Source organism: Nycticebus coucang, chromosome 8, assembly GCF_027406575.1.
Source record: "Nycticebus coucang isolate mNycCou1 chromosome 8, mNycCou1.pri, whole genome shotgun sequence".
NCBI lineage: Eukaryota > Metazoa > Chordata > Mammalia > Primates > Lorisidae > Nycticebus > Nycticebus coucang.
In genome coordinates this window covers 20,635,183-20,660,143 of record NC_069787.1, presented here as the reverse complement: position 1 = coordinate 20,660,143, position 24,961 = coordinate 20,635,183, and the positions used below count along the sequence as shown (strand labels likewise).

General features: G+C 35.2%; 1 protein-coding gene across 2 annotated transcripts in view; it reads left to right on the top strand.

The window, feature by feature from the left end:
* Positions 1–599: 599 nt before the first annotated feature.
* CNTN6 (contactin 6) overlaps positions 600–24,961 on the top strand; it is a 353,237-nt gene continuing 328,875 nt past the window's right edge. For both annotated transcript variants that reach the window (XM_053600445.1, XM_053600444.1), the window contains exon 1: positions 600–1,059. The gene's annotated coding sequence lies outside the window, so the exon portion shown is untranslated. The remainder of the gene's footprint in view (positions 1,060–24,961) is intronic.

The following is a 24,961-nucleotide window of genomic DNA, read 5'->3' as shown; positions in this document are numbered from 1 at the left end:
TAAGAGTATAATTTCTTTTTATTACAAGAAAGGATGTCCAAAATCTTCTTCCATTCCCATTTTGGAGCTATGTTTGTAGGCGTTGGTGTCTTGGCATGCACGTATGTACTTCTCCTGTTTCCAAACATAATCGAAAGTTTACTTGGAGGACTCGGTGTGAAACACAAACCATTCTTCTTACAGCTATTATGCAAACACACAGACACTTGTTCTCTGCCTCTGGAGATTATAAATATGTTGCTTGGGAGAGCAGCAATACTCTTTCAGTCTTGTTTGACACCACTTTCTTTACATACTTACCTGTCTTTGCAAAGCCTCATGCGCATATTTTAAAAATGTAATTTAGGAAGGATTTAGTGAGAGTGCATACAATCCTTTCATTTTATTTCTCTTTCTTCTTCACCCTAACTAATAGCAGGAGTTACTGGCATGCTTCAGAAAGCTTATGTTTGAATACAGTCGAAATCAGTGCAGACCCTTGACCGGCTTAATCTTCACTTGCAAATGACAATGCAGTGAAACCTGAGGGGGGGGAAATTACTTCCTTTCCTGTTGGTAACCTAATAAGTAGTTCGTCTGACCCAGTTTTCAATAAAAGAGATTTTCTGATGACCCGACAGGAGTGACTGTCTCCAAAGCAAGAGGAGGGTGAATTTAATCTTTCATGCCACTGGAATGGCAGCTGCTCTCAGCTCTCTCTCATTCTGTGAGGGATGATGAAGATAGGGCTGGATTTCAATGTAGGGAGAATTGTCCTTTTGAATATTCCAAACGAGAGCTTGGCACATGTGCCTCAAGAACTAATTGTCTAGGTTCCGTCAGGAATGCAGCAGGAGAGGAGCGTATTTCATGCTTAAGACCAGAGAAGAGCCACGCAATACTCAGTGGATAAAAGGCTTGCAGTCCCAGCTGGGAGAAAGAGTCCCATTATCTCCCAGCTGCATACACATTCCATACGGCTTGGTTCTGCCTGGATGCACAGCATGCCTGGCTGAGAGCTTGAAACAGAGTTCTGCAGAAAAATTGTAAAGATCCCGAGACATTTCCCCGGGAAGATCTGTAAGTACAAAATTGTGCTGTCTGCTGCAATGAGAATGTGGTTGGGCAAAGCCGCAGCTTTTCTTCCGTTCAGTGTCTTTGTATTAGCATAACAGGTAAAACCTGGGGTAGGGGGGCGAAGTCACTGCTTTGTTGATGCTGTGTTTCTAGGATGCTGATGCTTAAAATGCATTTATTCCTTGTGAAAGAAAAATGGATTGAATCTGTATTCGGGCGAGGTTAGGATCAAACCAGAGAAGGAGAGACTACAGGTATATTTTTCAGTGTTTCCCTGGTCTCTACTGCAGTAAAACTAATGGGCAAGACGGGATGACAGTGCTAATTCTGGGACTTTCAGATGGCTATCCGCCCTTTCTGTAACGGCAGATGGAAAAATGTGATTGCTAAAATTTTTTCATTCAAAGGGATGAGGGGTGGGGTTTCTAGTGTTCAACTGATGATTTAAAGGAATGATTATAAAAGTTTCCCCCGGGAGGGTTTTGGTAAGATAATCAAAGCAAGACTGGAGGTCACATGGGCTCACCAAATTTTGTCTGGCATTTTCCTTCTTCCCCAGCTTCTAGGTAATAGCTTCTGGAGTTTCCTTTGCCATGTATACTAGTTAGGCTTGTCAGTATTAAGGTCCCTATGATACTTTATGAAAAGTTTCAGAAGTTGATGACTTGGGAGCAAAACTTTTAAGAACTCTAAGATTAACCATGTATATAACCTGTTATGTTAATAGAATACTGTAACCTTGGGGTTTGGGGGGGAAATTGAGGTTCATAGTTCTTGCTTCTCCAAATGAAAACGACTTATGTTTAAACAATCAGCAACCTGATTGTGCCCTCCGAGACACATTCACAGAATGACTATCAAAGTTACATGGCGGGGGGGAGAGGACCAGGGAGAATAGTAGAATCAAACAAAATCAATTTGGAAAATGAGGTATTCATAATTTAATCTACAGTGGCAATGTTTTCCAAAGATATCTGTAAAGAAGGAGCGTGTGTCGACTATTGAAATGCTTGTTTTGAGCAATTTTCATTTATCTGATGGGTTTATTTTTTTTTATTGTTGTTACTGAAGGTTTCACCAATTTACGTGCATTGTATTGTATAAGGCAAAAAGATATTTAAGCATACTTCTTCCCCTTGTTCTTTCATACACGTGTACACGTACACAGATTCACAAAACAAACATAAATATCCAAACATGCTAACAAAATTTATATAAAAAACAGAAATACAAAGTCATTTCCTCTTTGATGCAGAGTTTTTTCATCACGGTTTTTTATTCCTTTTTTTTTTTATAGCAATAATCATGGCTGTGCAGTCCCAAGATTTCAAATATATAAATCTGGAAACTTTTATATAATGCTTTATATGAGGTTATATAAATGCATAACTTATCACATCGCAGCAAAAAAAAAAAGCCAGTCATTTATAATGAATGCATTGCATTACTGCCTTTGAATATTTCAAGTGAAGTACCAGAATAATCTTCAATGTAACTTTCCTTAATGAAAACAAATTCACTTGTTCATTTTGAAAAGATTACATTTTTGCTCTGAATATAGACCAATAAAAATCAATTATATTGCAAAAAGAACATGTGGTGTAATATTAGGTTGATTTCATACTTCTGTTGTTTTCATAAGTGAAAATATTCAGTAGTATAATAGTAAATTTGTACGTTTTAATTATTTTATAGGAGGAGGGATATGCAATCTTTGCTTATTTATTGCTTATATATTTATTATAACAGCACAATGATTAGAATGCAATAGCATGTGATATATCCTTTAAAAAGTAACTCAAGCTAACCATAAAAGTTCAGAAAATAAACCCCATCATCCCAGATTTGGAGACTATCCTGGGAGACTTTCTCATGTAATTCAGGTAATATGATGAGAAAAAGAGAGAGAGAGAGAAACTGACTTTTGTAAGAATTGTTTCTTACCCTATATCTTTTTTTTAACAAATAAAAAATATTTAGATAATATGGTTTATAATAGGTAGATACACAGGTAGACACTTTTCTATAAGAATGCGACCCTTTACTTGGAAAAAAAGAAATATTGAGTTTGAATTTAGATTTTAATTCAACTGAAAAAAAAGTTGGAAGAAATTGCTAAATTTTAGATTTTTGCTTTCCAAGAGTGATTTTAGTTTCAGAAAAATAACTACATGGTTAAAAACGTGAAAATATTAATCATTTAAAGTTATTTTTTAGGATACATGTTTAAATATTAAGCAATCTTTTATAAGTCCTTGTTATGATAGTTAAATAAATCAACACACCTACTTTATTGTTATCAACCCTTCCCACACTACTTGAATTTGACATATGTTGTTAGTTTTACATTACTAAGTTTTTGCATTCTAGCTGAATTCCCATGGTCCTAGTTTAGACTTATTTTATATTTAAAGGGCTTCCTTACCAACAGACTTTACTACCTGATTCACCATTCCAGTGTTCTTTATTTTGAATTGTTTTCTAGGTTGTTGGATATCACTGTTAGATAAATAATGCCCCTTCACCAAGAAACAGTCATAGCTGCTGAAATTTCCGTGACTTTACCTACTTGAACAAGTCTTTCTTGTGCCTTGTACAATGGAGACCAGTTATATTTCTTTTTTTATTTTAATGATTTTTAATTTCAGAATGTTATGGGGATACAAATGTTTTGGTTACATGCATTACTTTTGTACAGTTTGAGTCAAGGTTATAATTGTGTCCATCCCCAAACAGTGTGCCCTGTACCCATTAGGTGTGAATTTACTCATCTTTTCCTCTCCCCTTCCACCATTGAAATTTACTACCATATATTAACTTATTTTTCCCTTCAGATGTAAATATTTGTAAGCATTTCTGAAGACTCGTGCCTTGAAAATTGAACTTGTGTAGCATTTTCAGATATGTCTAGAATTTCATCCTTGAATATAACTTTCTTTTTGCTGGTAAATGTCCATATGATTCTTCTATTTATTTTTTATTTTTTTGCCAGAATATGTTCTCAATTAGTTTGGTCTTTTATTATTTTGAGATCTTTTGCTGTTGACTATTTCTTTGTCTCCTCCATACTCAGAGAGTAGGCTGATTGTTATTATGTTGCTTATTTCTTTTCTTCAGTGTTACCAATTGTATACATGTTGGATCTCATTTGTCTATCTTCCATATCTATCTTATTATCCAAATTTATTTTCAATTTTCCACTTTTCTAGTTCATTTCATTTCCTGAAGAAGGCCTGCCACAACTACATCCCTACAAGTAATTATCAAGCAGTTGTTTTATAATATTATTTCTGATGTACTTTCATCTCTGTGATGTTTTTATTTTCCTCTATACTTTTTTATTCTCTCTTGTATCCCTTGGTATTTTCATTTAGTTACTGAATTTATTTTTAAAAACATGTACAGTAAGAATTACATTTTGGAGATAGTTAGACTATGTAAGAATACTTGTCTTAGCATTTTCTCCAAACTGCAGCTTATTCTTCTTGAGGTTTTTTTTTTTTTTTTTCTGACAACTCCACTTTTCTTTCCTCCCCTCTTCCCTTCATCTTCTTTTTCTTTCAAAATATGTGTGTGAGAGATAAAAAGAGCACAGAAGATAGTTGAAACTATTCGGTATGATTTTATAATGGTGGATACATGCCATTATGCATCTGTTCAAACCCATAGAATGTACCACACCAAGAGTGAGCCATAATGTAAACTATAACAATGTATCGGTGTAGGTTCATCACTTGTAACAAAGGGACCATTATGGTTCAGGATATTGATAGTGGAAGAAGCCATGTCTGTGTTGGAGCAAGGGGTATATGAGGATTCCTTGCATTTTTTGCTTAATTTTGATGTGAACCTAAAACTGTTCCCAAAAATAAAGGTTATGGAATAGTAAAGTAAAATGTAAAATTTTTTCCTCATAATTCCTTTATGAGTATTATTCATCTTTTTGGAATCAGATCAACTATTCGAGGAAGAACAGTGAAATTAGGTTTTATGATAGAAAGAGTAAGCAAGATATATGCAGTTTTAATTCAGATTTGTTGTCCAGTGTATGTATAGTTGCCAAATTTGTTATCTTCTTTATCTGAGGGACCCATTTTCTTGGTTGTCACTTGAGTAAATGGTTTAGCATGTACTAATATCATTAAGGCCTCGTCTTCTGTGTTGTGATCTTGTAATTACACTTTCCTTCTTTCAGTATTCTCTCCAGCAATCTCTTCTCCTCAGCTAGCAAATTGTGGGGCAATCTATATCCTCCCAAAAGTGAGAGAAAGTACTTCTCAGGTTTCCCTAATGCCTCTCTACTCCCACAAATGTCTTTTAGCATTTGGCAACAGTGGAAATATGCTTTAGGTTGTGTTTGGGGGTCACGTCCATTAACATTTTTATTGAGGACAGAGGGGGATTTTGCCTTGTTTTTATTTTGTGTCCTTACCATCAACACTGCTACCCTTTGATTTCTCATTCTTATTTCAGTAGGAAAAGGGATGGCTCAAAATATCCTTAATGAGTTCAAGTAGAAACCTTTAGGTTTGGAAAAATTCTTTAAATGGAAATTTCATGAGAGAGTGGTTGTTTTCATTTTTCATAGTAATAAAAGCTGTTCTAGTTAAAATTGAGTTCAAGTGCACCATGTATTCTAGCGTTAAACATTTATTATGGGAAAGGCATAACACAGGACACAGAAGGAAGTGCCCCTTCTGGTAGTCTTATTAGTCTATATTGATGGAGTCTATCTTGCAATGAGTCCTAAGGTGATTTGCAGTGAATTTCCACCATGGTAACATATATCAAAATTTGTAGACTTTAATTCTTTTCAGAAGTAGAGTGATTATAAAACTTATACATAATAGTTTTCTAATTAAACAAGTAAATGAATGAATGCACAAAATTACCTAGGTCTTGAGATTGTTAAAAGAAGCAATAAAAGAATCCTGCTGTATCTTATGAAGTATAAAACTTGCTGGCAAAAAAAAAATAAAATTCACGTTTTAAGCATAATAAAGTGATAGTGAGAGGGCGGCCCCTGTGGCTCAAAGGGGTAGGGCGCCGGCCCCATATGCCAGAGTTGGCGGGTTCAAACCCAGCCCTGGCCAAAAAAACTGCAAAGAATAAATAAATAAATAAAGCAATAAAGTGATAGTGAGAGCAAGATCCATGATGGTGGCTGCATGAGCTGCTGGGCCTCAATGGCACCTGCCCTTCTCTGTATTGAGCCTCTCTCTACCTCAGGTTCCCCACCCCTCATGGAGATAATATTACTACTGACTTCATATATTATTAAGAGAATAAATGGGTTAAGATGTAAAAAGTCTTAGAAAAAGCCTGGCAGTTAATAAGCACTCTATATGTTAGTTGTTTAATTATTATTATATTATTATTATACTATCATAATATTTACATATGAGCCTTGGAATTATGTACAAATAATACAAAACAAAAAGGATAAAAATTATAATTATTATCTAGTCAATTGTATTGGGTGTTTAGTAGAGAATTACATTTGAAGTGTAAATCATAATTGGATATGAAAATAGAGCCCAAGGAATATTGAGAGAAGGTACAGAGATGGAGCCATAGAGCTTAAAAATAGAAATGGTATTTCTGGATACACCAAGAAATTGGCCCTAATCAAGAAAAAAGTGTTTATTTAATTTTCTAATGATGAAAGCCAAATGGTATAATACTGAAAATAAACATACTTAACTTGCTTAATATATTCTATATTAGACCATTTAGGTAGGCTCAGTCTTATAAATACGTACTGCTCTTGGACTATATTTCATCATATGTGTATTACACATTTAGTATTCATTTCTTTACCTATGCTTATTTGGTTTATTAAACCAGTCATGACAGCAAAGTTCCATGAATACCTTATATTGAGAATTTATCACTGTGATGAAAATGTGTCAAACCATCTATAAAACCAGTGCATGGTGCCCCATGATCTCATTAATATACACAGCTATGATTTAATAATAAAAAAGTACCTTATATTGAGAATTTATACATATGTATGAGGATTTGTATACATAATACCAAGACCATGCTATACTCGTATGTCTATAATTTCATGTTTATTATGCCTGATCTCAGAATCTCTGCCTTTTAATTAATGTGCTTAATTCATCCACATCTATTATGATTGCTGATATAGTCAGACTTACTTCTTATATCTTGTTTTATGTCCTACTAAAATTTCTTTTAACTTTTCTTATTTCCTTTTATTGGTTTGACTGCACGTTCTTTATTCTCTTTTTTTCTGACTTTTACTAGCTAAAAATTATATACTCCAGAATTAATTTTGGTAAACATCTAAGTTTTTGTTTCTTTTTTTTTTTTTTTTTTGAGACAGAGCCTCAAGCTGTCACCCTGGGTAGAGTGCCATGGCATCACAGCTCATAGCAACCTCCAACTTCCGGGCTTAAGATTTCTCTTTCCTCAGCCTCCCAAGTAGCTGGGACTACAAGTGCCCACCACAATGCCCAGGTATTTTTTGGTTGCAGTTGACATTGTTGTTTGGCAAGCCAGGGCTGGATTCCAACCAGCCAGCTCTGATGTATGTGGCTGGTGCCTTCTCCACTTGAGCTACGGGCACCGAGCCCATCTAAGTATTTTAAACTAAAACAATCCTGTTTATTTTCTAGTGAAGAGCAACAGTAACATATCTATCCTCTTCACTAACAGGAAAAGGATTTGTTAAAATGCACTCCAAGATCTCTCTCCCGTGTCCAGGTTTTCACTATTTAAACTGCTCCCAATATTTTTGTCAATGTTTATTTAAATTTCTGACATGTTTTTCTGAATTCTTTATTTGCCATTTCTTCTTTCTACTTGCATGCATCTCTTGGATTCATTTCTATTTTTTTCTTTCTGAGACAGAGTCTCAAGCTGTCACCCTGGAGAGAGAGCCATGGCATCATCATGGCTCAGCCATGGCCTCCGTTTTTCTACTTTTAGTAGAGACAGGGTCTCGCTCTTGCTCAGGCTGGTCTAGAACTCCTGAACTCAAGGAATCCACCCACCTAGGCCTCTGAGTGTACAAGGATTATAGGCGTGAGCCACTGTGCCCGGCCTATTGAATTCATTTCCTACGTGCTGAAGACCCTTTGAAGGTTGCTCTATAAAGAGTATTAACTCCCTCGAAAGTTAGGTATTGAAAATTGCTTACTTTACTCCCATTCTAAAATAACACTATGGTTGGTTTAGAGAACTCTATGTTGCCTTATATTTTTATCTCTACACTTTTTGCATATTCTCTTTCATGACCTTCTAGAATATAATTTTGCTCATGAGAAGAGTGCCCAAAGTCTAATCATCACATCTTTAAAGATGTATCTGTACGGGCCGCTCCTGTGGCTCAAAGGAGTAAGCCGCTGGCCCCATATACCGGAGGTAGCAGGTTCAAAGCCAGCCTGGCCAAAACAAAACAAAACAACAACAAAAAAAACTGTGAAGATGCATCTGTCTTTCATACTGGTAGATGTTAAGAATTTCTCTTTGTCCTTGATATCTCTGAGTGTACTACAACATATAGAGTTGTAGAGATGTTTTGAAATTACCGCATTTAGGCTCCTGAAAGTTCCTACATCTTTCTTTAACTCTGAAAAATTCTCAGCTATCATATATTTCACTCTTACATCTTTTAAATCATTTTATTTTCTCCTAAGTATTTTATGCACAGAATGTTTTACTTTTCGACTCTGTCTGAATCCTTTTTTATCTTTTTACATCTGCCTTTTATTGTGTGTTGCATTCTGTGTGATTTTTTTCATCTGTACTTCATACTTTTTTCTTCGGAAAAGGTATTTTTAATTTCTATAATTTTTATTGCTTCCTTTAAAAATTCTATTTGTGCCTACCAGGTTCTTTCCTATCATTAAGCTCTTCAAAAACTTGGGGTAAGTTTATTTTAAAATTGAATAATGATTGTTCAAATGTTTAAGGACAAACCCTTCGTTACTTGCAGCTGCTGACTCTCTCATGGTGGTTCATTCTTCCTGGCACTTAGGGCTTTTTTTAGTGCACCTTCAGTAGATGTTGTTTCTAGGAGAGATCAGCATTGTCTGGATTGTGTATGCTTCTTCATAGCTTCACTTCACTTTTGCTTCTAAGAAGCTCTATAAATTTCTCCTATCCTGGTCTGCTTTCTACGTGAAATTTTGGGCCTCAAATTATCTTACCATATAGATGTAGTAAATTTGTGCTTGGACACTTTTGGTGTTACGGTGACTACTCTGCCACAAATGATCAGGTTTAAGCTCTTGTTTTAAGCAGTATTCTTTTTTATTCTTGGTTATATTCTACCCTTACCACTTCATCCCCAATCTGAATTTCTCTTCCTTTTTGGGCCCCTGAGCATTTATGTTTCCCATTTCCAACCTTGGCTATGTACACTATTCTACATTCACCAGAATTTTTCCCAAATATCTTCTATCTTCTAAAAAGTCATCACACTTTCTGGCTTGCTAGTATTTTTGTGTGTGTGTGTGTGTGTGTGTGTGTGTGTGTGTGGTACTCTTACGGTTTCATGTATTTCTTTTGGCATATCTCTATCAGTTCAATGGTATTTGGAGGGGGGGTGTGTGAAGACATACTCATTCCAAAAATCTCAAACCAGAAGTTAATGTAGAGGTTGAAGAACAGATTTTTCACCAAATTTATAGGTGGTTATTTTTCTTTAATTTCTAAGACAATTCACTATGTCATTACATTTGCTAATCTTTTTTTGGAGACATTGGTAAGTTTCTGACATATTATTTAATAAGAAATGGTGAATGTTTATGCTGTTCGTTTTCCCCATTGGTTCCTCAAATATTAATGTAGTATTAAAAAGCCTGCTTTAGTCCAGGAGGACAATTCACCCAATGACAGAATATGCCAGGGAGCCCTCTAGAATTTAGTAAGGAAAGCTGGCCAGGGGATGTTATTAGTTTATATATTCTTTGGGAGTGGCAGCTCTATTAATTCCTTAAGTTTAATGGTGTGCAAATTCTTAAAATGTAGAGGCAATTATTCAAAAACTTTGTTAGCACAGCAATTCCTACTGACACAGTACAAGCTGAATACTAAATGGACCATTCTTTCTTTAGATGGCTTTTGCTGAATAAAAGTGAGGATATTGGATGGAATTTTTTAAAACCTTTTTTTGGGGTCTCCTTTTAAGGCAGGAGGGAGGGACTCAGTAATTTATCATTCGTGTTTCTAGGAGGCCAATATGCATGCACTTTCAGGAAAATGTAGACTTTTTATTCTCAATGCCTTTATTTGTATGTTATTTTAAAGTTTAATTTATTTGGCTTCTCTCATATTTGAATGTCTAAGGGTTTGTGTAAGGATCCCTGTATGGGGCCTTCTGAAGTATCTTTGTAAATATCAGCAGTGCAATATACTTGCTGGAATGGAGCTCTTAGAAAAAGAACATAATTTTCCTCTCTGGCATCTCTCAGAGACTTCTAATCAGTAAAGAGCAATAAATAAATGAGAAGGTCAGAAATCAGATTTGCTGCTAATTTTCTATCAGCTGATATAAGAGTAAATTACAAAGAAGTCCTTAAAAGTTGTGTTGAGATGAAAAGGTTACCATTACTTTAGGGTTGACAGAAGGCAAATAAAAAAAAAAAATACATGTGTAACATGAAGATGTTTTCTAGATCTTTAATATTGCTAGTAAGGAAACTCCCAAGCATGCTCCATTGTGGATCTGTGATGTTACCCAAAAGTATATATTCAGAAAAAATTCTCTTAAGTTAGCACAGTGGTTACAAAATTCATTTTTTTCCACAGACACCAAGATTATTTTTTGGTGTTATTTTGTGCAGACTGCACCTGCAAAGGGATGTGTGGGTCAGGGTACCAGCCTTCCTATCAGCTTCTTCCTGTCAAGATCAGGGCACTTAGGTGGCAAAAGCTTTCTCTTTGCTGATTTCACTCTTGTTCCATCTTTTGTCATGCAGATATACAGAGTGATTATGCAATGACAAAAACTACTTTCTCCTAAAAAAGAGAGGCTAGAGATGAAAAGAAAAATAACCTATTCGCCATGTGTACTTCAACATGGAAAGTCAAACGGGTTTTCACAAATTCACACACACACAAGCACAATGCCTGAGAAGCTGCTTTTATCATTAGAGGTTCCTTGTACTTAATAGGCAAAAGTCATTGTTCATGAAGAAATGTGGAATCAAAAAAAAAAAAAATCCTTTCTTTGCCAGTAAAATTGAAAGATTCAAGTAAATCCGTGGATGTCCTAAAATAATTTTATTCTCACAGTCTTCGTTAGCCCTGGGATATTATTTTGTTCCATGATTTCTTTTCTACATGAATTAATCTAAAATTTCTGATTAATTCATATTAATAATTCAATGTACTGAATAACTGTCATTAATAATATCTTAACTCCATAAAATTCACTATAATAATTCCACAAATATTGACTAAATACTTCCTATGTGATAGATGCTATTCCCGGCACTAACGATGAAACTTTCAACAAGACAGAGAAGAGGCCTATTTTTGTAAAATGAAAATTTTAATATATATTCTTGAATTCAATTAAGTACCCATCATTACCAATTGAAAGGCTAATATTGTTAATTTTAGATCTTACCCAAGAAATGAGCATTAGAAGCCATTAAATTATTAATTCCAAGATAATTGTTAATGAAATAAATTTGTAGACTGAGATACATAAAAAGGATCTACATAGGCGGCGCCTGTGGCTCAGTGAGTAGGACACCGGCCCCATATGCCGAGGGTGGCGGGTTCAAACCCAGCCCCGGCCAAACTGCAACAAAAAAATAGCCAGGTGCTATGGCAGGCACCTGTAGTCCCAGCTACTCGGGAGGCTGAGGCAGGAGAATCGCTTAAGCCCAGGAGCTGGAGGTTGCTGTGAGCTGTCTTATGCCACGGCACTCTACCAAGGGCCATAAAGTGAGACTCTGTCTCTAAAAAAAAAAAAAAGATCTACATAAAGGAATGTGTATTTCCTAAGAATAATCGTTATTATTTTTATCTCTATTTTTATAGACAGTGATATATTCTGGGTTAGGTGGAGGATTAACAAAAAGTGGGATCTCATGTTACATACATGTTCATGAAATTTTCTAAATAACCTGTCCCAAGTCCTTTAACTGAATGTTATTTATTTTTATCAAGTGAGTGTTGTGCTTGTAAATTCACTAAAATAGTGAAATTTGTCCATGATCTACAAACTATGATGAGTTCTTAAATAACTGTGGTAAATGATGTATCTTGTAAGGAAGATTTCTTGAAGGAAAATTAACAACAAACAGAATATTGTTTACTTAATGTATTTTTTTCTGATTATAGAAGTCATCTACAAAATTCAGAAAACAAGGCAGGAATATTGCTTGAGCTCAGGAGTTTGAGACCAGCCCGAGCAAGAGTAAGACCCCATCTCTACTAAAAAATAGAAAAACTAGCCACTCTAGTGGCACATGTCTGTCTACCCAGCTACTAGGGAGGCTGACACATGAGAATTGCTCAAGCCTCTGAGTTTGATATTGCTGTGGGCTGTGATGATGCCACGGCACTCTACCCAAGGCAACAGAGTGAGACTATCTCAAAATGAATAAATGAATGAATAAATGAATTAACTAATTGGAAAATAGAAAATATGCATTAATTCTTATTCCAATAGTCAGCATATGGCATCCTTTCAGTAACTGTGTGTGTATGTGTTTAAAATATCAATATAAGATTGGGATGAATTTATACATTCTATTTTATAACGTGTTTTTATTAATTAACATAGTGTATGCATTTCAAATCTTGTTTTCTACTAAAGTTGAAGAATTTTTCCACCAGATGGGTATTTCATATTAACTTAAGCCAATAACCTATCATCGTACATTTATCTTTTCCACGATGTATGAATAATACTGTGAAGCATATCCTTGTACCTGAATCTTTCATATGTGTCTGATTATTTCTTAGGAAGAAATTCTTAGTAGTGTAATTTCCATGTCAAATTGTATGTCAGTGTGTATATTGCTACAGTGTTCTTCAGGAAGACAGTTTCCTCTGTACTATCAGACAAAATGTGTGCTCACTGCCCACACCTTTGCAAATATTAAATGTTATTAGTTATAATAACATGTATAACTGGATTGCAAAACAAACACATAAATAAAAAGTCATTTCAGTATTTCTCCATACTACTTTTTCTCCACAAATATAGGAGTAAGTAAATTCATGGGGGTTTGGAATGTTGGCATCTGCTCTTTTAAATAAAGTCAGTCCATGATCTTTGTTTATTCTATTGGGATTTTACATTTTTTTCTCATGGTCAAAATGTTTACCGTGTACCAGCAAGAGCGAGATAGCTTGAAATTTCCACATACCTCATACTAATTTTGAAGTTTATGATATATGTATCCTGTTTCATTTTAAAAGTGAAACCTTAAAAAAGGTATCATAAACTATTTGAACGAATAGTATCTATTCATCTGGATTATCTATTCACCATTCCAAATGTATAGAGTACAGCGAAAAATACCTGTCCTAGTTTTAATAAACTCATAGATTTTTATATGCAAACTGAATAAGTTAATGTTTCCTTGTATACTTACAAGACTATAAGAGATACATGCTATTGTTCTTAGTCTTACTATAAATAAATCAATATTTGACCTAGATAGTCCATTAGGTCATAAGCAAGTTTAAATTAATAAGTTGGAAGTTTACTAAATATAGGTGCTATGTTTTCAACAGTTCATCTCCCATACCTACACAGTGTTTGGCCTGTGGTGGTGAGTGCTTAATAAATGCTTGCTTAATGAATGTAGATTCTAAATATACTAGAGAAACATAAATTTAAATATATCTGTGTTCATTCCAAGTATGCTATTACAGTGTCATCTAAATCTAATGGAGAACAAAATAGCACATATTAAAATAATAATTAATGTTAAACTTCAATTTATGTCTCTGCCCTTGGCAACCATGGCAACCCACTCTATGATGAAGCAATCCGGACATTAGTTATTTATTACATCACCACAAACTGTACTTGAGACCTATCTTTTGGAGGGAATGTTTATTATGGGCCTTTTAGTGACTTGGTATATGAGAAAAATTCATTAGTGCATATGTTAAAAGGAATAGGTTTGAAAGTAAAACCTGGGATTGTAAACATCACTGAATTTTTTTTTAATTATAAATTATGAAAAGATAAAGTATGTGTGTCATGTGTGATATTTTCATCTTCAAATACCCCCCTAAAATACATAACTTGCTTCTCTAGATGCTTAGACAAAAAAAATAACTTAGTTTTGTTTTAGTTTGAGTTTAAGTCTTATACCACTATGGGAATACAATGCTATTTTAATGTGGAAGAAAAGAATAAAATGCAATAATTGGCTTTGTCAAAAAGAGTCTTTTTGTTTGATTTAGACCTAAATATATTCACATTTTGTCTGTTATATTTAGTAATGGAGACTAAAGCTATGAAACAAACCGGTTTTACTTCTAATTTAGAATAATGACATTTATTAATCAGGTTAGGCTCAATTATGCTGCAGTAACAAATGACCCCTAAGTCTTAGGAGTCTAAATCAATAATGAGTTCTCTTTGTGCATTGCTGAGACAACTGTCCTCTATGAGAAGACTCAATGTTAAATGTCTTACGAACATGTGCTTCCACAATTTCAGCAGAATTTTTGAGACTTGCCATGACAATTAAACATTTTCACTCAGATGCAATACATATCATCTGAGTCCCCATTTCAATGGCTGAAGCAAATCATTTAAGAGAGAACAGAAGTGAAATTTCTCATGTACCTGGAAAAAGAAGAATGAGATATACTGGTGGTAACAGCAATATCTATGAGTTTGTGTTTTTTACAAGAAACACAAAGTTTACCTGGCCCTTTTGCTCACTAGTAGATCTGCTTCAGGTGTGTTAAGCAATCTCAGGTAGCTACAAATACCTCAGGTAGCTTTGGTGCTTTGCTTTGTCTTATTTTGTTTTATAGAGATGCCTTTTCATTCTTTGTACATATTAAGGAGTGAATCACCATTATCCCCCTGCTACTCACTAAGCAGCCCCTGCATTCATTGCATTTTTGCTCTTTAATTCACTTGCTCACTCAGTATCTATTCATCTGGATTATCTATTCACCATTCCAATACTGTGGGGGATCAGGACTTTGAAAGGTAAAACCTGTGCTCATGAATCTGAGATCTTTTTGAGTAAATATAGTTGAATCAAACCACTACATAAAAATCATCTAAGTGCCCAGAAGAACATAAAATGACCAAGCAACAAAGTCTGTGAAGGCTTCCACAGGGAAGTGATGAGCAGGTACAGTCTAGTTCAATGTGAGAAGAAAATGCGTCCATGGAAGAAAGAAAATGTGAGGAGAATGAGGTACTGACAGAAACAAGGTGGAAGTCCAGGTAGACCAGAGGTCCAAGTGACAGAAGTGACGAAGACTTTATAAAAATAAATAGACATGTACAGGTCTATGATGGTAGATAATCTACCATCACAAGATCACAAAGATGACCAACAATTCTTCCCTCCATAGATACATGTCCCTTCTTCCTTCAAGAAGTGGTACTGACTTCCTTCCCTTAACTCTGGTCAGGCAAAATCAGTACAAGTACAGCTGTGCCAATTCTTAGCTCTTAAGAGGCCAGAGAGCTTCTTCTTTCATTTTCCTGGAACTTGGACCCTTTACTGGAAGAAAGTCAGGGTAGCTTCTGAAATGAAAGAACTGTAGAGTTCTTGGAGTATAAGCCACCACATGTAGAGAGAGAACGCCTGGCCTAAGAGTGGATACCAAGGCATTCAAGATGGCTTTCTAAGATATTTCAGTCCAATTATCAAATGACTGACCCCAGTTAACATTATGTTAATACAAAGAATTGTCCAGCAAATCCACACAATTTTGAGAAATAAGAAATTATTTTTGCTTTAACCACTAAGTTTTGGAGTGTTTTTTATGCAGCATTAAATAAATCAAATGGTCACTTGTTCAATTTTTATAAGGAAAATAAAATGCTATGAAGAGTCTTCAAGTTTTCTGTTTTATATATTGGTGACCTCTAATTTATTAATCTCTATTAAAAATATACCAAGACTCACATGGCACAAACATGTCTCTGAAAATAATGTGTGTGGTTAATTTTGGGCTTAAAAGTCTTTAAAATTATAAATTCCTAACTCAGACCAGGGAATGAAAAAAACAGACTGAAAATTCCTGTTAGATTCATTTTCACTTTGATGTGTATGAGATGTGCAGAATTAGTTGGACTTTGAACAAAGATATATAAGACATATTCTCACACATAGAAGACGCATGTGCTAATTTTGGCCTTCAACGAGAAAAAAAAATCAAGAGTGAGGCAGGTTCACAGATACCCATATACTTAGAGTCAAGAATACAAATGACTTCGTTTCATTCTTAAAAACATTTATAAATTTTTTAAGTGATTTTTTTTCAATACACTGTGGACTTCAGTGTTATTTTTATATCTGGTTATAAATATTGTTGGTTAGAAGTCTATCCAATGAATGTCTCTTTTGCTTCGTATATTTCTCTGGACTCATGGTTAGTCAGAACAATTTAGAGGTGAAAATGTAAACAAAGACCTAGATACACACACACACACACATATATATACACACACACACACATATATATCTGCACATACACACAAATATATATATATATCATATTGCAATGGAAGTTACTATATTGATTTTTGTTGCATAGTGTGATTATTCTGTTTTGTTAGCACCCATTCTTTAATTTAATTACGATAATGTAATAAAAATAATAAACACTAGATTTTTTAGGTAATATAATAGGGTTCTCCAGAAAAACAGAACTATAGAAACAACAGTGATACATATATAAACAGTTAAGTGTGTATATATATGTACACACACAACAGTTGATGTATATGTATCTATGGAGAGGGAGAGGAAGAGGTGAAGAGAGAAGAGTTGGCCACTATGAGTATGAGGGCTGAGAAGTCAGAATCTTCTGTCCGTAAGCTAGATCTACAGGAAGTTCAGTCTGAGCCTAAAAGTGTAACTTCAGACTGAGTCTAAAGACCTGAGAAGCAGGGGAGTCAGTGAGATCAAGCTAGTCTAAGGACAGAGGAAGATGATATCCAAGCTCAAGCAGGAAAGCAGGAAGGGAATAAATTCTCCCTTCCTTCATTTTTTTTATTGTTCTATTCATACCCTTGGTGGGTTGGATGATGCCTCCTTACATGAAAGAGGGCCATCTGCTTTACTGAGTACACTGATTGAAATCCTAATCTTATTCCAAGTGCCTTCACAGACATACATAGGGTAATGTTTAATCTGGGCATCCCACAGCCGAGTCAAGTTGATACATAAAATTAATTATCACAATGATATTATCGGTAAGAGAAATACCACTCACTCTGTTAAATACAGCTGACTCTTTTCACCAAAAAGCCTGAGAAATGACTATAAAATATGTCATATGATTTGACATCATAATTACTGAGTCTCCATTTCAAACGTTTATTGTTCATTTGAGGACAAACTTTGAAACTGATTCAACTCTGTATATAATTACAATATGACTTAATATTTATTTGTAGCAAATTTAAGAACATCCACTTGCAATAGCCATTCATGTGGATATCAAAGATATTTTATTACATATATTGTGAGAGGGCAAAACAAATAACCTTTCCTGCTGAAAATTAGATTCCTAATTAAATGTGTCATTAATCATATTTTAAATTCTAAAAGATAAAAATGAAATGGCTCAGAATTTTAAATTTTCTAGGGTGATAAAAGCCGAGCATGTTATTAATGTTTGACCATGCTCCAGGTGTGTTCATTAATTTCTGAAGATGCTGCTCCTCTCTGTTCTATGGGCTTTCAGCTTTCAAGGTAAGTGCTAATATGTGCAATTAACATGATTTCGGAGTTCTGACCCCAAGACAGACAAATATTTATGGGAGTTGTGGTCCAGCCATTTAGAATAATCTACATTTAGTATGCAATTCACTGAGCTGCTAATAGGTTATTGAAAGGAGTTAGCTCTGACTTGGATCAGGAGTTTCAGAATCAAATCATACCAAGTTATTTAAGAGTTTAACTAGGGCACAAAGAAATCCACCTTCATAGGAAGAGTTCGAGACTTGGTGTCTCCAGCTGTTTTTTTAAAGTATAATTATAATTATGGTTCAATGGGTCTAGAGGAGTAAAATGCAGAAAATCTATCCTAGGTATAGATAACCTTCAACACCTACATCTTATGTTCAAATGGGATTGGCACAAAAATAGAGATATAGACATATGGAACCAAACATAAAACCAAGAGATGAAACCAATCTCCCTTATAGCCATCTGTTCTTTGATAAACCAAATAAAGGCATACACTGGGGCAAAGAATCTCTATTCAATAAATGTTGCTGGGAGAACTAGATAACCACATGTAAAAGACTGAAACTGGACCCACAACTTTCACCACTTACAAAAATTGACTCAAGATGGATAAAAGATTTAAATCTAAGACATGAAATGATAAAAATCTTAGAAGATGTTGGACTCGGCAAAGATTTTATAACAAAGACTCAGAGGCAATCCCAACAACAAAAATAAACAAATGGGACTTAATTAAGCTGAAAAGCTTCTGCACAGCTAAGGACACAAGTCAAGCAAAAAGACAACCTTCAGAATAGGAAAAGATATTTGTAGGGTATGAATCCAACAAAGGATTGATAATTAGATTCTACAGAGAACTCAAATTAAACAAAAAAAGAGCAAACAATCTCATCTACCACTAGGCAAGAGATATGAACAGAACCTTCTCTGCAAAACCCAGAAGACCAAAAATCACAATATAACAAAGACATCTGCAATAAACCAAAATGTTTATTGCAGCCCAATTCATAATTGCTAAGTCATGGAAGAAGCCCAAGTGCCCATCAACCCACGAATGAACTAGCAAACTGTGGTACATGTACACCATGGAATATTATGCAGCCTTAAAGAAAGATGGAGACTTTACCTCTTTCATGTTTACATGGATGGAGCTGGAATGTATTCTTCTTAGCAAAGTATCTCAGGAATGGAAGAAAAAGTATCCAATGTACTCAGCCCTACTATGAAGCTAATTTATAGCTTTCATATGAAGGCTATAACCCAACTATAGCACAAGAATATGGGGAAAGGGCCAAGGGAGGGGGGAGGTTAGGGGGGAGGAAGGGTAATGGGTGGGGCCACACCTATGGTGCATCTTAGAATGCACCTACTAAAACCTACTAAAGGCAGAATACAAATGTCTACATACAATAACTAAGAAAATGTCATGAAGGCTACGTTGAACAGTTTGATGAGAATATTTCAGATTGTATATGCAACCAGCACATTGTAACCCTTGATTGCACAAATGTACACAGCTATGATTTAACAATAAATAAATAAATAAATAAATAAAAAGCACGACAAATGGCTAATAAATATTTGAAAAAAAAAAACAGCTCATCTTCCCTGATCGTCAGAGAAATGCAAGTCAAAAACCACCTTGAGATACCACCTCTAACCCGAGTAAGAATGGGCCCACATTACAAAGTCTCAAAGCTGCAGACGCTGGCGTGGATGTGGATAGAAGGAAATATGTTTACACTGCTGGTGGGACAGCAAATTAATACAACATTTTTGGAAGGAAGTATGGAGAATCTTCAAAAACTCAAATTAGACCTCCCATTTGATCCTGCAATCCCATTACTAGGCACCTACCCAGAAGAAAAAAACAGTCCTTTTATCATAAGGACATTTGGTCTAGACTGTTTACTGCAGCTTAATTTACAATCGCCAAAATGTGGAAACAACCTAAGTAAACATTTTAAGGAGGAAAAAGCATTTATATTTGAAACCATAATAAGTTACGTATGTTACTTTATGATTCCCAATAAGCTCCTAGACCATGAGTTCTAAAGAGATTAAGGGAATTGCTAGAGACTATAGGGCAGCAACTCAAACTCGGATTTTTATATGCAAATCTAGTGTCTGGGATTTCCATATTCATTCTCAAAGAAGCAAAGTAACTTTTTTGTAGACGAATGAAAACTTTTAAAGTAACATAATGTAATATTGTAGATACAGTCCCCATTCTCTTATAGTTAATTTTGTTTGTTTGTTTAAAACTGAACAAAAGAAGAACTTTAAAACGAAGCAAAAGAACACAAATCCTACAATCCACTCTAAAGAAACATCAAATAAGGCCAGCCCAGGGGCTCATACCTGTTTTCCTAGCACTCTGGGAGGCTGATGTGGGTGGATTGCTTGAGTTGGGGAGTTTAAGACCAGCCTGAGCAAGTCTGAGATCCTGTCTCTACTAAAAACAGAAAAACTAGCCAGGCAAAGTGGCCCACACCTGTTGTCCCAACTACTCAGGAGACGGAAGAAGGATGATGGCTGTAGCCCGAGAATTTGAGGTCGCTGTGAGCTATGACACCATGGCACTGTACTCAGGCAAGAGAGTGAGACTTTGTCTCAAAAACGAAGAAAAGACAAAGAGATATCAAAGTAATATAAATGAGATATTATCAACTATTGTTTCTTTTTTTATTCTCAATTTAAAAAAGAAGTCTATCTTTGTGGCAATGATTTTTAACTCTAAACACAGGGAGTGGCTCTTCTGCTGCTCACTTTTTAAGAGTATCATTATTTTGAGTCTGTATTCACACATATTCTTACTTAGAATGCATAATAGTTTATCTTACATTAATTTCTTCCTCTGAACAGATTTGAAAAGGAGATCTAGTTATCTATATAACTTCTTTTATTTTTTATTTTTATCAATATTAATGCTGGTCCTCTGAGATCGATCTGAATAGAGAACAAAAAGACCCATATTTCTGTTTATTTATACACACACTGTGTATGTGCTTACAACCTTATCAGCTTCTTGACAAAGGAACTACCAATAGATTTAATCTCTTTAATGCTCTCCCTTACTCTATCCTTATAATTTTTAAAATACTGAAATATTTTTATATGTTTTTCCACATACAGCTCTTTGTAGCTGTGTCCCCACTGTTGAATCTATTTCAAACTACCTATGGATGGTGTGTTAAAATTGTTGTCTAGTGTTAGAGCATTTCTCTATCAGTTTGGGGTGTGTGTGTGAATATTCTACATGACCAGACATGTATCAGACCGATGTTCTTCTTCAGGAAAAGTGCTTTATGTTCTTCACATCAGATATTTGTATTAGGTGCATTCCAAAAACAGTGAAAAGAGATAGAAGAATCATTTTTTAAAGTAACAATGTCAAAAAATTGAATTGCTTTTTGATTTAGGATACATAAATACTCACTCATTAAAAGACGGGCTCTAAAACATATCCAATTCTGTCAAACAATAGAAGAATTTGAGGGTTTTTTTTTCTTTTTTTCTTTCTTTCTTTTTTTGTTTTTGATTGAAGAAACCACATAAAGCAGGTATAACATCATGGGAAAAGTAGGTACTTTCTATATCACTGTCAAAAAACAAAAATTGCTTCTTGATTTAGGATTCCATAAACTTATATGCAGTGAGACAGGCAGGAAGAAATCAATACTCTGCACTGTTCCTTGAGTGGGCTATACATATTTTAACCTCTGAACATCACTGAAAGAAAAATAGGTCTCGCAAAGCTGGCAAATTTGGGGAAAAGAGTAAGTTCCTTTTATAGATGAATCTTGGAGGAAGATGATGTATTTTATAATGGGTCTGCTAAGATTTTCATTTAATATTCAGCATCTCTCAGAAGTGTCCCATATCTTCTGTTCTAATTGGGGGGAAATGAAGAGCAGGTTTGACACTGTTGTCATGATTGTGATTGAGATGAAGCTAGAATAATGTGCAGTTTAATTCCTCCCAGGTCCTGACTGCAACCTCTATCTGATTTCATGGCCTCTGTGGCATCCTTCTATCATGAGAGGTCTCGGGAACCTCAGTCTCATGAAGGAATCAGCCTGATCCTTTGGTACATCAGAAGGCCTGGTGGTAAAAACCTCAAGGTCTGGAGTCAGGCATGAATATCTGGATTTGATTACTGACTACTGGCCAGCTGAGCCACTAACTAGCTGGTTGACCTGGGACATGAACTTGAACTTCTCTAGCTTTATTTTTCCCATATGTGAAGTGGGAAAATAATACCAGTCATACTGAATATAGTTGTTAAGATGATTAATTGAGATTAATATATCTAAAAGTCTTAGCACAGTGCCTGACATTCAGTCATTACTCAGTGAGTTTCAGCTAGTACGATATCATTAAAATTATTATGGATAAAGAAATTTTGGCTTGGTGCCCATAGCTCAGGGAGTAGGGTGCCAGGTAAATAAAGCTGGCAGGTTTGAACCCGGCCCAGGCCTGCTAAACTGACAACTGCAACAAAAAAATAGTTGGGCATTGTAGCAGGTGACTATAATTCCAGCTACTCAGGAGGCTGAGGAAAGAGAATAGCTTAAGCCCAAGGGTTTGAGGTTCCTGTGAGCTGGAACACCATGGCACTCTACTGAGGGTGACATAGTGAGACTCTGTCTCCAAAAAAAAAAAAAAAAAAAAAAAAAGAAGAAAAGAAATGTTATAGATGGATTTAGGGAAAGCAGTCATTCCCTGAGGACATACATTGACCTCCTATAGTATTTGGCTAGTCTCTATTATAATTGCATGATATGCATCTCAAATTGTAAATGATAATAGCAAGAATAGCTACCACTTTATATAATTTCGGGCACTTTCCTAAGTACTTAAATAGCCTAACACATTTTCATAAAAACTTTAAGAGATATGTAATATCATTCCCTGGTTTACAGACAAGTAAAATGAGATCAAGAGACATAATAGCTCAGTGGAAAACAACCAGTATAGTCAGAACTCAAAACCAGGCGGTCTTTAGCTAAAATCAATGTGTTTTTACTACTACATCCTCCATTCTCAGACGGAGTACCAAGGCACCCTATGAGGCCCCATTGAACCCAGGGAGGCATCATAGAACATAAATGTTCCAGACACAGTGATGGCCAACCTCTGTTAGCTACTGAATGAACCACTAGTGTGAGGGAGTTTCATTTCAACATTATATCTCATTACATCTATTTCAATATCACATCTTTGTCAAAGCTAGCTTTCCAGTGGATGCTGTGATAAAAAGCAGATACTGTGTGAAATCACTGCAGAACAGGAAGCAAGGCTGGGCAATCTTATTCTCGAATTTGAGAAGTCGTGCTGTGCCCAACAGAAGTATATTTTCCATATGTTGAAGTGGGTAGTTAAGAATTAAATAAAAATATTATTTTCCTTCCAATATATACATATTTTATTTTTAAAACATTCCTTAAGTTGTTAAAAATGATTTGTTTATACCAATCTACTTTATAAATGGAGCTGTTAAACTGTGTCTGTTTTGGCTCTGTTTTGCTGTAATCTGGTAAGGACATCATGATCAGAAAGAGTTGGAGAATCTCTGAGCGACATTGTTCAGCACCCTCAAGGAAAACACTATTTGAAATTTAAAGATCAGTCCATCAAATCTCATTAAACAAACACTTGTAACTTCTCAGGTACTTAGAGATTCCTTTCTCAAAGAACTCACCACATAATAGAAGAGATAGACACTGTATTAATCAGGGTTCTCCAGAGAGACAGCACCAATAAGGTATGTGTATATATACATATATATATATGAGCAGGATGTATTAGAGGAATTGGCTCATGTGATATAGTGACTGACAATTCCCACAATAGGCAATCTGCAATGCAGCTGGATACCTTGAGGTACAGGGAGCAAGGCGCAGTGCAAGTCTGAAGGCAACCAGGAAAGCCAATGGTGCAGTTCTCAGTACAAGATCTAAAGCCTGAGAACCCATGATGATCCTGGTCTAAACACAAAGGCTGCAATTTGGACATCCAAGGCAGGATGTAAGTGCATCTCAATGCAATGCCCAGATGCAGAGAACAGTTTGCTGTGTCTGTTTTTGTTCAATCCCAGCCCCTAAGTGATTAGACAGTCCCTGTAAACATGGAGGGCAACTATGCCCCAATTACGCCACTCAGACTCACATGTTAATCTTGCTGGAAACACCTCAAAATACTGCTTTATCAGTTCTCTAAGTATTATTTAATTTGGTTAGATTGACAACTAAAATTAACCATCACAGGCAAAAAGGTTTGTACTACAATACGGTGTGTGGACCAAGTTTTGTAGGGGCCAGATCCTCCTGGAAAGGTCACATCAATATTTAGAAGGCCATGGCATTAAGAAATGGGAGAAAATTGTACTGGGTGGAAAAGCAAACATAAGACATTTTCAAGAGGAGATGAATGAGACAGCCAAAATGCATGATATTTATAGAATAATGAGTATGATAATAATGGAGCATCCACTAATTACACTATCACTTTTTAAGTACTTGTTAGTCTCAAGCAATACATTAGGCAGTGGGTTGTGGAAATGAAAGTCGGAGTGACTTTCCTCAGGCTCTGACATCTCTAGAGGATCCAGACAAGAATACAGAGTATTTAGGCGAAGGGTAAGACATACGGTTGGAGAAAATGGTTAGGAGTACAAGTAATATATTGCTTTAATTTCTCAAGAGGCCAGGGACCTTTATGATAATTAACTCAGGGTCTGATTACTTTGGGTTAACTAGTAGCCAAATGTGTTCACAAATATTGATATTATTCAAATTAACTTCATCTTACTGAAAGAGATGCTGAATTTGTATATCCTTCTGCTAAATAAATGAAAGGCATATGTATATTTTTCCAAGAATCATAACTTATTCAGTTTATAGTCTAATTATTGGTTGAGAAGATAAGTAAATAACAAATTATCATGTGAAAAATGTGAGCCTGGGAGTAATTAATGCAATAAAATAGATTGTTCAATA